At 44.1% G+C, this 9,220-nt stretch overlaps 1 non-coding gene and 23 pseudogenes across 1 annotated transcript; all 24 read left to right on the forward strand.

Moving 5' to 3' along the window:
- The first annotated feature begins 109 nt into the window (after positions 1 to 109).
- Positions 110 to 227, forward strand: LOC123739778 (uncharacterized; annotated as a pseudogene).
- Positions 228 to 636: 409 nt separating this feature from the next.
- On the forward strand, positions 637 to 754 carry LOC123739779 (uncharacterized; annotated as a pseudogene).
- A 139-nt stretch (positions 755 to 893) lies between these two features.
- On the forward strand, positions 894 to 1,011 carry LOC123739780 (uncharacterized; annotated as a pseudogene).
- A 408-nt stretch (positions 1,012 to 1,419) lies between these two features.
- LOC123739782 (uncharacterized) lies at positions 1,420 to 1,537 on the forward strand (annotated as a pseudogene).
- Positions 1,538 to 1,676: 139 nt separating this feature from the next.
- LOC123739784 (uncharacterized) lies at positions 1,677 to 1,794 on the forward strand (annotated as a pseudogene).
- A 139-nt stretch (positions 1,795 to 1,933) lies between these two features.
- On the forward strand, positions 1,934 to 2,051 carry LOC123739785 (uncharacterized; annotated as a pseudogene).
- Positions 2,052 to 2,459: 408 nt separating this feature from the next.
- LOC123739809 (uncharacterized) lies at positions 2,460 to 2,577 on the forward strand (annotated as a pseudogene).
- A 139-nt stretch (positions 2,578 to 2,716) lies between these two features.
- On the forward strand, positions 2,717 to 2,834 carry LOC123739800 (uncharacterized; annotated as a pseudogene).
- A 139-nt stretch (positions 2,835 to 2,973) lies between these two features.
- On the forward strand, positions 2,974 to 3,091 carry LOC123739786 (uncharacterized; annotated as a pseudogene).
- Positions 3,092 to 3,500: 409 nt separating this feature from the next.
- On the forward strand, positions 3,501 to 3,618 carry LOC123739810 (uncharacterized; annotated as a pseudogene).
- A 139-nt stretch (positions 3,619 to 3,757) lies between these two features.
- LOC123739787 (uncharacterized) lies at positions 3,758 to 3,875 on the forward strand (annotated as a pseudogene).
- A 404-nt stretch (positions 3,876 to 4,279) lies between these two features.
- On the forward strand, positions 4,280 to 4,397 carry LOC123739788 (uncharacterized; annotated as a pseudogene).
- A 139-nt stretch (positions 4,398 to 4,536) lies between these two features.
- Positions 4,537 to 4,654, forward strand: LOC123739801 (uncharacterized; annotated as a pseudogene).
- A 406-nt stretch (positions 4,655 to 5,060) lies between these two features.
- On the forward strand, positions 5,061 to 5,178 carry LOC123739796 (uncharacterized; annotated as a pseudogene).
- Positions 5,179 to 5,317: 139 nt separating this feature from the next.
- On the forward strand, positions 5,318 to 5,435 carry LOC123739789 (uncharacterized; annotated as a pseudogene).
- Positions 5,436 to 5,843: 408 nt separating this feature from the next.
- On the forward strand, positions 5,844 to 5,961 carry LOC123739802 (uncharacterized; annotated as a pseudogene).
- A 139-nt stretch (positions 5,962 to 6,100) lies between these two features.
- Positions 6,101 to 6,218, forward strand: LOC123739791 (uncharacterized; annotated as a pseudogene).
- Positions 6,219 to 6,357: 139 nt separating this feature from the next.
- On the forward strand, positions 6,358 to 6,475 carry LOC123739803 (uncharacterized; annotated as a pseudogene).
- Positions 6,476 to 6,882: 407 nt separating this feature from the next.
- Positions 6,883 to 7,000, forward strand: LOC123739804 (uncharacterized; annotated as a pseudogene).
- Positions 7,001 to 7,139: 139 nt separating this feature from the next.
- Positions 7,140 to 7,256, forward strand: LOC123739817 (uncharacterized; annotated as a pseudogene).
- Positions 7,257 to 7,663: 407 nt separating this feature from the next.
- Positions 7,664 to 7,781, forward strand: LOC123739790 (uncharacterized; annotated as a pseudogene).
- Positions 7,782 to 8,171: 390 nt separating this feature from the next.
- Positions 8,172 to 8,289, forward strand: LOC123739807 (uncharacterized; annotated as a pseudogene).
- Positions 8,290 to 8,689: 400 nt separating this feature from the next.
- LOC123739792 (uncharacterized) lies at positions 8,690 to 8,807 on the forward strand (annotated as a pseudogene).
- Positions 8,808 to 8,943: 136 nt separating this feature from the next.
- Positions 8,944 to 9,061, forward strand: LOC123739845 (5S ribosomal RNA). Its single transcript, XR_006767960.1, has one exon. It is a non-coding gene; the product is annotated as a 5S ribosomal RNA (ribosomal RNA).
- The last annotated feature ends 159 nt before the right edge of the window (positions 9,062 to 9,220 follow it).

Genomic DNA, 9,220 nt, shown 5'->3' on the forward strand with positions numbered 1-9,220 from the left:
TTTCATCAGCAACACTGCCTTGTATTAAGCATTTAATGATGAATTGACTAAATGTCTGTTTTATCAGACTCACTTTGACTATATATGTTGTAGCAAGAGATTGTTTCTCGCCACGGCCATACCAGCCTGGGTACGCCCGATCTCGTCTGATCTCGGAAGCTAAGCAGGGTCGGGCCTGGTTAGTACTTGGATGGGAGACCGCCTGGGAATACCAGGTGCTGTAAGCATTTTGTCCACGAGGGTGTGCCCCTGCACTATTTCATCAGCAACACTGCCTTGTAGTAAGCATTTAATGATGAATTGACTAAATGCAGCTTCCTGCCTTTTTAATAGGATCAAATTTCCTTGTGTTTTCAATTAGCATCTGCCTTGTATTTATAAGACAAACAAGAATATTGTTGCTGAATGCAGCTTGTGTGTGCTTTGTGCTCCTTTGCCCTGTTCAAATGATGAAAGGAAATAAAGTTTGTATTTTATCCAACTACCTGTGCTAAAAAGTGATGGGAACAGTGTTTGTAATTTCTTCTACTTTTTCAGTGACACAAAGTTCAAGCTGCTTATCTAATTGGTGAAAATGCAATGTCTGTTTATCACACTCACTTTGACTATATATGTTGTAGCAAGAGATTGTTTCTCGCCACGGCCATACCAGCCTGGGTACGCCCGATCTCGTCTGATCTCGGAAGCTAAGCAGGGTCGGGCCTGGTTAGTACTTGGATGGGAGACCGCCTGGGAATACCAGGTGCTGTAAGCATTTTGTCCACGAGGGTGTGCTCTTGCACTATTTCATCAGCAACACTGCCTTGTATTAAGCATTTAATGATGAATTGACTAAATGTCTGTTTTATCAGACTCACTTTGACTATATATGTTGTAGCAAGAGATTGTTTCTCGCCACGGCCATACCAGCCTGGGTACGCCCGATCTCGTCTGATCTCGGAAGCTAAGCAGGGTCGGGCCTGGTTAGTACTTGGATGGGAGACCGCCTGGGAATACCAGGTGCTGTAAGCATTTTGTCCACGAGGGTGTGCCCCTGCACTATTTCATCAGCAACACTGCCTTGTAGTAAGCATTTAATGATGAATTGACTAAATGCAGCTTCCTGCCTTTTAATAGGATCAAATTTCCTTGTGTTTTCAATTAGCATCTGCCTTGTATTTATAAGACAAACAAGAATATTGTTGCTGAATGCAGCTTGTGTGTGCTTTGTGCTCCTTTGCCCTGTTCAAATGATGAAAGGAAATAAAGTTTGTATTTTATCCAACTACCTGTGCTAAAAAGTGATGGGAACAGTGTTTGTAATTTCTTCTACTTTTTCAGTGACACAAAGTTCAAGCTGCTTATCTAATTGGTGAAAATGCAATGTCTGTTTATCACACTCACTTTGACTATATATGTTGTAGCAAGAGATTGTTTCTCGCCACGGCCATACCAGCCTGGGTACGCCCGATCTCGTCTGATCTCGGAAGCTAAGCAGGGTCGGGCCTGGTTAGTACTTGGATGGGAGACCGCCTGGGAATACCAGGTGCTGTAAGCATTTTGTCCACGAGGGTGTGCTCTTGCACTATTTCATCAGCAACACTGCCTTGTATTAAGCATTTAATGATGAATTGACTAAATGTCTGTTTTATCAGACTCACTTTGACTATATATGTTGTAGCAAGAGATTGTTTCTCGCCACGGCCATACCAGCCTGGGTACGCCCGATCTCGTCTGATCTCGGAAGCTAAGCAGGGTCGGGCCTGGTTAGTACTTGGATGGGAGACCGCCTGGGAATACCAGGTGCTGTAAGCATTTTGTCCACGAGGGTGTGCTCTTGCACTATTTCATCAGCAACACTGCCTTGTATTAAGCATTTAATGATGAATTGACTAAATGTCTGTTTTATCAGACTCACTTTGACTATATATGTTGTAGCAAGAGATTGTTTCTCGCCACGGCCATACCAGCCTGGGTACGCCCGATCTCGTCTGATCTCGGAAGCTAAGCAGGGTCGGGCCTGGTTAGTACTTGGATGGGAGACCGCCTGGGAATACCAGGTGCTGTAAGCATTTTGTCCACGAGGGTGTGCCCCTGCACTATTTCATCAGCAACACTGCCTTGTAGTAAGCATTTAATGATGAATTGACTAAATGCAGCTTCCTGCCTTTTAATAGGATCAAATTTCCTTGTGTTTTCAATTAGCATCTGCCTTGTATTTATAAGACAAACAAGAATATTGTTGCTGAATGCAGCTTGTGTGTGCTTTGTGCTCCTTTGCCCTGTTCAAATGATGAAAGGAAATAAAGTTTGTATTTTATCCAACTACCTGTGCTAAAAAGTGATGGGAACAGTGTTTGTAATTTCTTCTACTTTTTCAGTGACACAAAGTTCAAGCTGCTTATCTAATTGGTGAAAATGCAATGTCTGTTTATCACACTCACTTTGACTATATATGTTGTAGCAAGAGATTGTTTCTCGCCACGGCCATACCAGCCTGGGTACGCCCGATCTCGCCTGATCTCGGAAGCCAAGCAGGGTCGGGCCTGGTTAGTACTTGGATGGGAGACCGCCTGGGAATACCAGGTGCTGTAAGCATTTTGTCCACGAGGGTGTGCTCTTGCACTATTTCATCAGCAACACTGCCTTGTATTAAGCATTTAATGATGAATTGACTAAATGTCTGTTTTATCAGACTCACTTTGACTATATATGTTGTAGCAAGAGATTGTTTCTCGCCACGGCCATACCAGCCTGGGTACGCCCGATCTCGCCTGATCTCGGAAGCTAAGCAGGGTCGGGCCTGGTTAGTACTTGGATGGGAGACCGCCTGGGAATACCAGGTGCTGTAAGCATTTTGTCCACGAGGGTGTGCTCTTGCACTATTTCATCAGCAACACTGCCTTGTATTAAGCATTTAATGATGAATTGACTAAATGTCTGTTTTATCAGACTCACTTTGACTATATATGTTGTAGCAAGAGATTGTTTCTCGCCACGGCCATACCAGCCTGGGTACGCCCGATCTCGTCTGATCTCGGAAGCTAAGCAGGGTCGGGCCTGGTTAGTACTTGGATGGGAGACCGCCTGGGAATACCAGGTGCTGTAAGCATTTTGTCCACGAGGGTGTGCCCCTGCACTATTTCATCAGCAACACTGCCTTGTAGTAAGCATTTAATGATGAATTGACTAAATGCAGCTTCCTGCCTTTTTAATAGGATCAAATTTCCTTGTGTTTTCAATTAGCATCTGCCTTGTATTTATAAGACAAACAAGAATATTGTTGCTGAATGCAGCTTGTGTGTGCTTTGTGCTCCTTTGCCCTGTTCAAATGATGAAAGGAAATAAAGTTTGTATTTTATCCAACTACCTGTGGTAAAAAGTGATGGGAACAGTGTTTGTAATTTCTTCTACTTTTTCAGTGACACAAAGTTCAAGCTGCTTATCTAATTGGTGAAAATGCAATGTCTGTTTATCACACTCACTTTGACTATATATGTTGTAGCAAGAGATTGTTTCTCGCCACGGCCATACCAGCCTGGGTACGCCCGATCTCGCCTGATCTCGGAAGCCAAGCAGGGTCGGGCCTGGTTAGTACTTGGATGGGAGACCGCCTGGGAATACCAGGTGCTGTAAGCATTTTGTCCACGAGGGTGTGCTCTTGCACTATTTCATCAGCAACACTGCCTTGTAGTAAGCATTTAATGATGAATTGACTAAATGTCTGTTTTATCAGACTCACTTTGACTATATATGTTGTAGCAAGAGATTGTTTCTCGCCACGGCCATACCAGCCTGGGTACGCCCGATCTCGTCTGATCTCGGAAGCTAAGCAGGGTCGGGCCTGGTTAGTACTTGGATGGGAGACCGCCTGGGAATACCAGGTGCTGTAAGCATTTTGTCCACGAGGGTGTGCCCTTGCACTATTTCATCAGCAACACTGCCTTGTAGTAAGCATTTAATGATGAATTGACTAAATGCTCTGCTTTTAATCAGGATCAAATTTGACTTGTGTGTTAGTTAGATTGTATTAAAGACAAACAAGAATATTGTTGCGAATGCAGCTTGTGTGCGCTCTGTGCTCCTTTGCCCTGTTCAAGATGAAAGGACGAGGTAGTATTGGATGCGAACCACCTGGGCTAAAAGGTGATGGGAAGCAGTGTTTGTCAAGGGTGTGCTTCTGACTTTTTCAGTACAGCAACAAGCTTCGAAGTAAGCTTATTTAATTGATGAAAATGACAAATGTCTGTTTTATCAGACTCACTTTGACTATATATGTTGTAGCAAGAGATTGTTTCTCGCCACGGCCATACCAGCCTGGGTACGCCCGATCTCGTCTGATCTCGGAAGCTAAGCAGGGTCGGGCCTGGTTAGTACTTGGATGGGAGACCGCCTGGGAATACCAGGTGCTGTAAGCATTTTGTCCACGAGGGTGTGCTCTTGCACTATTTCATCAGCAACACTGCCTTGTATTAAGCATTTAATGATGAATTGACTAAATGTCTGTTTTATCAGACTCACTTTGACTATATATGTTGTAGCAAGAGATTGTTTCTCGCCACGGCCATACCAGCCTGGGTACGCCCGATCTCGCCTGATCTCGGAAGCTAAGCAGGGTCGGGCCTGGTTAGTACTTGGATGGGAGACCGCCTGGGAATACCAGGTGCTGTAAGCATTTTGTCCACGAGGGTGTGCCCCTGCACTATTTCATCAGCAACACTGCCTTGTAGTAAGCATTTAATGATGAATTGACTAAATGCAGCTTCCTGCCTTTTAATAGGATCAAATTTCCTTGTGTTTTCAATTAGCATCTGCCTTGTATTTATAAGACAAACAAGAATATTGTTGCTGAATGCAGCTTGTGTGTGCTTTGTGCTCCTTTGCCCTGTTCAAATGATGAAAGGAAATAAAGTTTGTATTTTATCCAACTACCTGTGCTAAAAAGTGATGGGAACAGTGTTTGTAATTTCTTCTACTTTTTCAGTGACACAAAGTTCAAGCTGCTTATCTAATTGGTGAAAATGCAATGTCTGTTTATCACACTCACTTTGACTAATATGTTGTAGCAAGAGATTGTTTTCGCCACGGCCATACCAGCCTGGGTACGCCCGATCTCGTCTGATCTCGGAAGCCAAGCAGGGTCGGGCCTGGTTAGTACTTGGATGGGAGACCGCCTGGGAATACCAGGTGCTGTAAGCATTTTGTCCACGAGGGTGTGCTCTTGCACTATTTCATCAGCAACACTGCCTTGTATTAAGCATTTAATGATGAATTGACTAAATGTCTGTTTTATCAGACTCACTTTGACTATATATGTTGTAGCAAGAGATTGTTTCTCGCCACGGCCATACCAGCCTGGGTACGCCCGATCTCGTCTGATCTCGGAAGCTAAGCAGGGTCGGGCCTGGTTAGTACTTGGATGGGAGACCGCCTGGGAATACCAGGTGCTGTAAGCATTTTGTCCACGAGGGTGTGCCCCTGCACTATTTCATCAGCAACACTGCCTTGTAGTAAGCATTTAATGATGAATTGACTAAATGCAGCTTCCTGCCTTTTAATAGGATCAAATTTCCTTGTGTTTTCAATTAGCATCTGCCTTGTATTTATAAGACAAACAAGAATATTGTTGCTGAATGCAGCTTGTGTGTGCTTTGTGCTCCTTTGCCCTGTTCAAATGATGAAAGGAAATAAAGTTTGTATTTTATCCAACTACCTGTGCTAAAAAGTGATGGGAACAGTGTTTGTAATTTCTTCTACTTTTTCAGTGACACAAAGTTCAAGCTGCTTATCTAATTGGTGAAAATGCAATGTCTGTTTATCACACTCACTTTGACTATATATGTTGTAGCAAGAGATTGTTTCTCGCCACGGCCATACCAGCCTGGGTACGCCCGATCTCGCCTGATCTCGGAAGCTAAGCAGGGTCGGGCCTGGTTAGTACTTGGATGGGAGACCGCCTGGGAATACCAGGTGCTGTAAGCATTTTGTCCACGAGGGTGTGCTCTTGCACTATTTCATCAGCAACACTGCCTTGTATTAAGCATTTAATGATGAATTGACTAAATGTCTGTTTTATCAGACTCACTTTGACTATATATGTTGTAGCAAGAGATTGTTTCTCGCCACGGCCATACCAGCCTGGGCACGCCCGATCTCGTCTGATCTCGGAAGCTAAGCAGGGTCGGGCCTGGTTAGTACTTGGATGGGAGACCGCCTGGGAATACCAGGTGCTGTAAGCATTTTGTCCACGAGGGTGTGCTCTTGCACTATTTCATCAGCAACACTGCCTTGTATTAAGCATTTAATGATGAATTGACTAAATGTCTGTTTTATCAGACTCACTTTGACTATATATGTTGTAGCAAGAGATTGTTTCTCGCCACGGCCATACCAGCCTGGGTACGCCCGATCTCGCCTGATCTCGGAAGCTAAGCAGGGTCGGGCCTGGTTAGTACTTGGATGGGAGACCGCCTGGGAATACCAGGTGCTGTAAGCATTTTGTCCACGAGGGTGTGCCCCTGCACTATTTCATCAGCAACACTGCCTTGTAGTAAGCATTTAATGATGAATTGACTAAATGCAGCTTCCTGCCTTTTAATAGGATAAATTTCCTTGTGTTTTCAATTAGCATCTGCCTTGTATTTATAAGACAAACAAGAATATTGTTGCTGAATGCAGCTTGTGTGTGCTTTGTGCTCCTTTGCCCTGTTCAAATGATGAAAGGAAATAAAGTTTGTATTTTATCCAACTACCTGTGCTAAAAAGTGATGGGAACAGTGTTTGTAATTTCTTCTACTTTTTCAGTGACACAAAGTTCAAGCTGCTTATCTAATTGGTGAAAATGCAATGTCTGTTTATCACACTCACTTTGACTATATATGTTGTAGCAAGAGATTGTTTCTCGCCACGGCCATACCAGCCTGGGTACGCCCGATCTCGCCTGATCTCGGAAGCTAAGCAGGGTCGGGCCTGGTTAGTACTTGGATGGGAGACCGCCTGGGAATACCAGGTGCTGTAAGCATTTTGTCCACGAGGGTGTGCTCTTGCACTATTTCATCAGCAACACTGCCTTGTATTAAGCATTTAATGATGAATTGACTAAATGTCTGTTTTATCAGACTCACTTTGACTATATATGTTGTAGCAAGAGATTGTTTCTCGCCACGGCCATACCAGCCTGGGTACGCCCGACTCGCCTGATCTCGGAAGCTAAGCAGGGTCGGGCCTGGTTAGTACTTGGATGGGAGACCGCCTGGGAATACCAGGTGCTGTAAGCATTTTGTCCACGAGGGTGTGCCCGCACTATTTCATCAGCAACACTGCCTTGTAGTAAGCATTTAATGATGAATTGACTAAATGCAGCTTCCTGCCTTTTTAATAGGATCAAATTTCCTTGTGTTTTCAATTAGCATCTGCCTTGTATTTATAAGACAAACAAGAATATTGTTGCTGAATGCAGCTTGTGTGTGCTTTGTGCTCCTTTGCCCTGTTCAAATGATGAAAGGAAATAAAGTTTGTATTTTATCCAACTACCTGTGCTAAAAAGTGATGGGAACAGTGTTTGTAATTTCTTCTACTTTTTCAGTGACACAAAGTTCAAGCTGCTTATCTAATTGGTGAAAATGCAATGTCTGTTTATCACACTCACTTTGACTATATATGTTGTAGCAAGAGATTGTTTCTCGCCACGGCCATACCAGCCTGGGTACGCCCGATCTCGTCTGATCTCGGAAGCTAAGCAGGGTCGGGCCTGGTTAGTACTTGGATGGGAGACCGCCTGGGAATACCAGGTGCTGTAAGCATTTTGTCCACGAGGGTGTGCTCTTGCACTATTTCATCAGCAACACTGCCTTGTATTAAGCATTTAATGATGAATTGACCAAATGTCTGTTTTATCAGACTCACTTTGACTATATATGTTGTAGCAAGAGATTGTTTCTCGCCACGGCATACCAGCCTGGGTACGCCCGATCCGCCTGATCTGGAAGCCAAGCAGGGTCGGGCCTGGTTAGTACTTGGATGGGAGACCGCCTGGGAATACCAGGTGCTGAAAGCATTTTGTCCACGAGGGTGTGCCTGCACTATTTCATCAGCAACACTGCCTTGTATTAAGCATTTAATGATGAATTGACTAAATGTCTGTTTTATCAGACTCACTTTGACTATATATGTTGTAGCAAGAGATTGTTTTCGCCACGGCCATACCAGCCTGGGTACGCCCGATCTCGCCTGATCTCGGAAGCTAAGCAGGGTCGGGCCTGGTTAGTACTTGGATGGGAGACCGCCTGGGAATACCAGGTGCTGTAAGCATTTTGTCCACGAGGGTGTGCCCCTGCACTATTTCATCAGCAACACTGCCTTGTAGTAAGCATTTAATGATGAATTGACTAAATGAGCTTGCCTTTTAATAGGATCAAATTTCCTTGTGTTTTCAATTAGCATCTGCCTTGTATTTATAAGACAAACAAGAATATTGTTGCTGAATGCAGCTTGTGTGTGCTTTGTGCTCCTTTGCCCTGTTAAATGATGAAAGGAAATAAAGTTTGTATTTTATCAACTACCTGTGGTAAAAAGTGATGGGAACAGTGTTTGTAATTTCTTCTACTTTTTCAGTGACACAAAGTTCAAGCTGCTTATCTAATTGGTGAAAATGCAATGTCGTTTATCACACTCACTTTGACTATATATGTTGTAGCAAGAGATTGTTTTCGCCACGGCCATACCAGCCTGGGTACGCCCGATCTCGTCTGATCTCGGAAGCTAAGCAGGGTCGGGCCCGGTTAGTACTTGGATGGGAGACCGCCTGGGAATACCAGGTGCTGTAAGCATTTTGTCCACAGGGTGTGCTCTTGCACTATTTCATCAGCAACACTGCCTGTAGTAAGCATTTAATGATGAATTGACTAAATGTCTGTTTTATCAGACTCACTTTGACTATATATGTTGTAGCAAGAGATTGTTTTCGCTTACGGCCATACCAGCCTGGGTACGCCCGATCTCGTCTGATCTCGGAAGCTAAGCAGGGTCGGGCCCGGTTAGTACTTGGATGGGAGACCGCCTGGGAATACAGGTGCTGTAAGCATTTTGTCACGAGGGTGTGCTCTTGCACTATTTCATCAGCAACACTGCCTTGTAGTAAGCATTTAATGATGAATTGACTAAATGTCTGTTTTATCAGACTCACTTTGACTATATATGTTGTAGCAAGAGATTGTTTCTCGCCACGGCCATACCAGCCTGG

The sequence above is a fragment of the Salmo salar genome, unplaced genomic scaffold, assembly GCF_905237065.1.
Source record: "Salmo salar unplaced genomic scaffold, Ssal_v3.1, whole genome shotgun sequence".
Classification (NCBI taxonomy): Eukaryota; Metazoa; Chordata; class Actinopteri; order Salmoniformes; family Salmonidae; genus Salmo; species Salmo salar.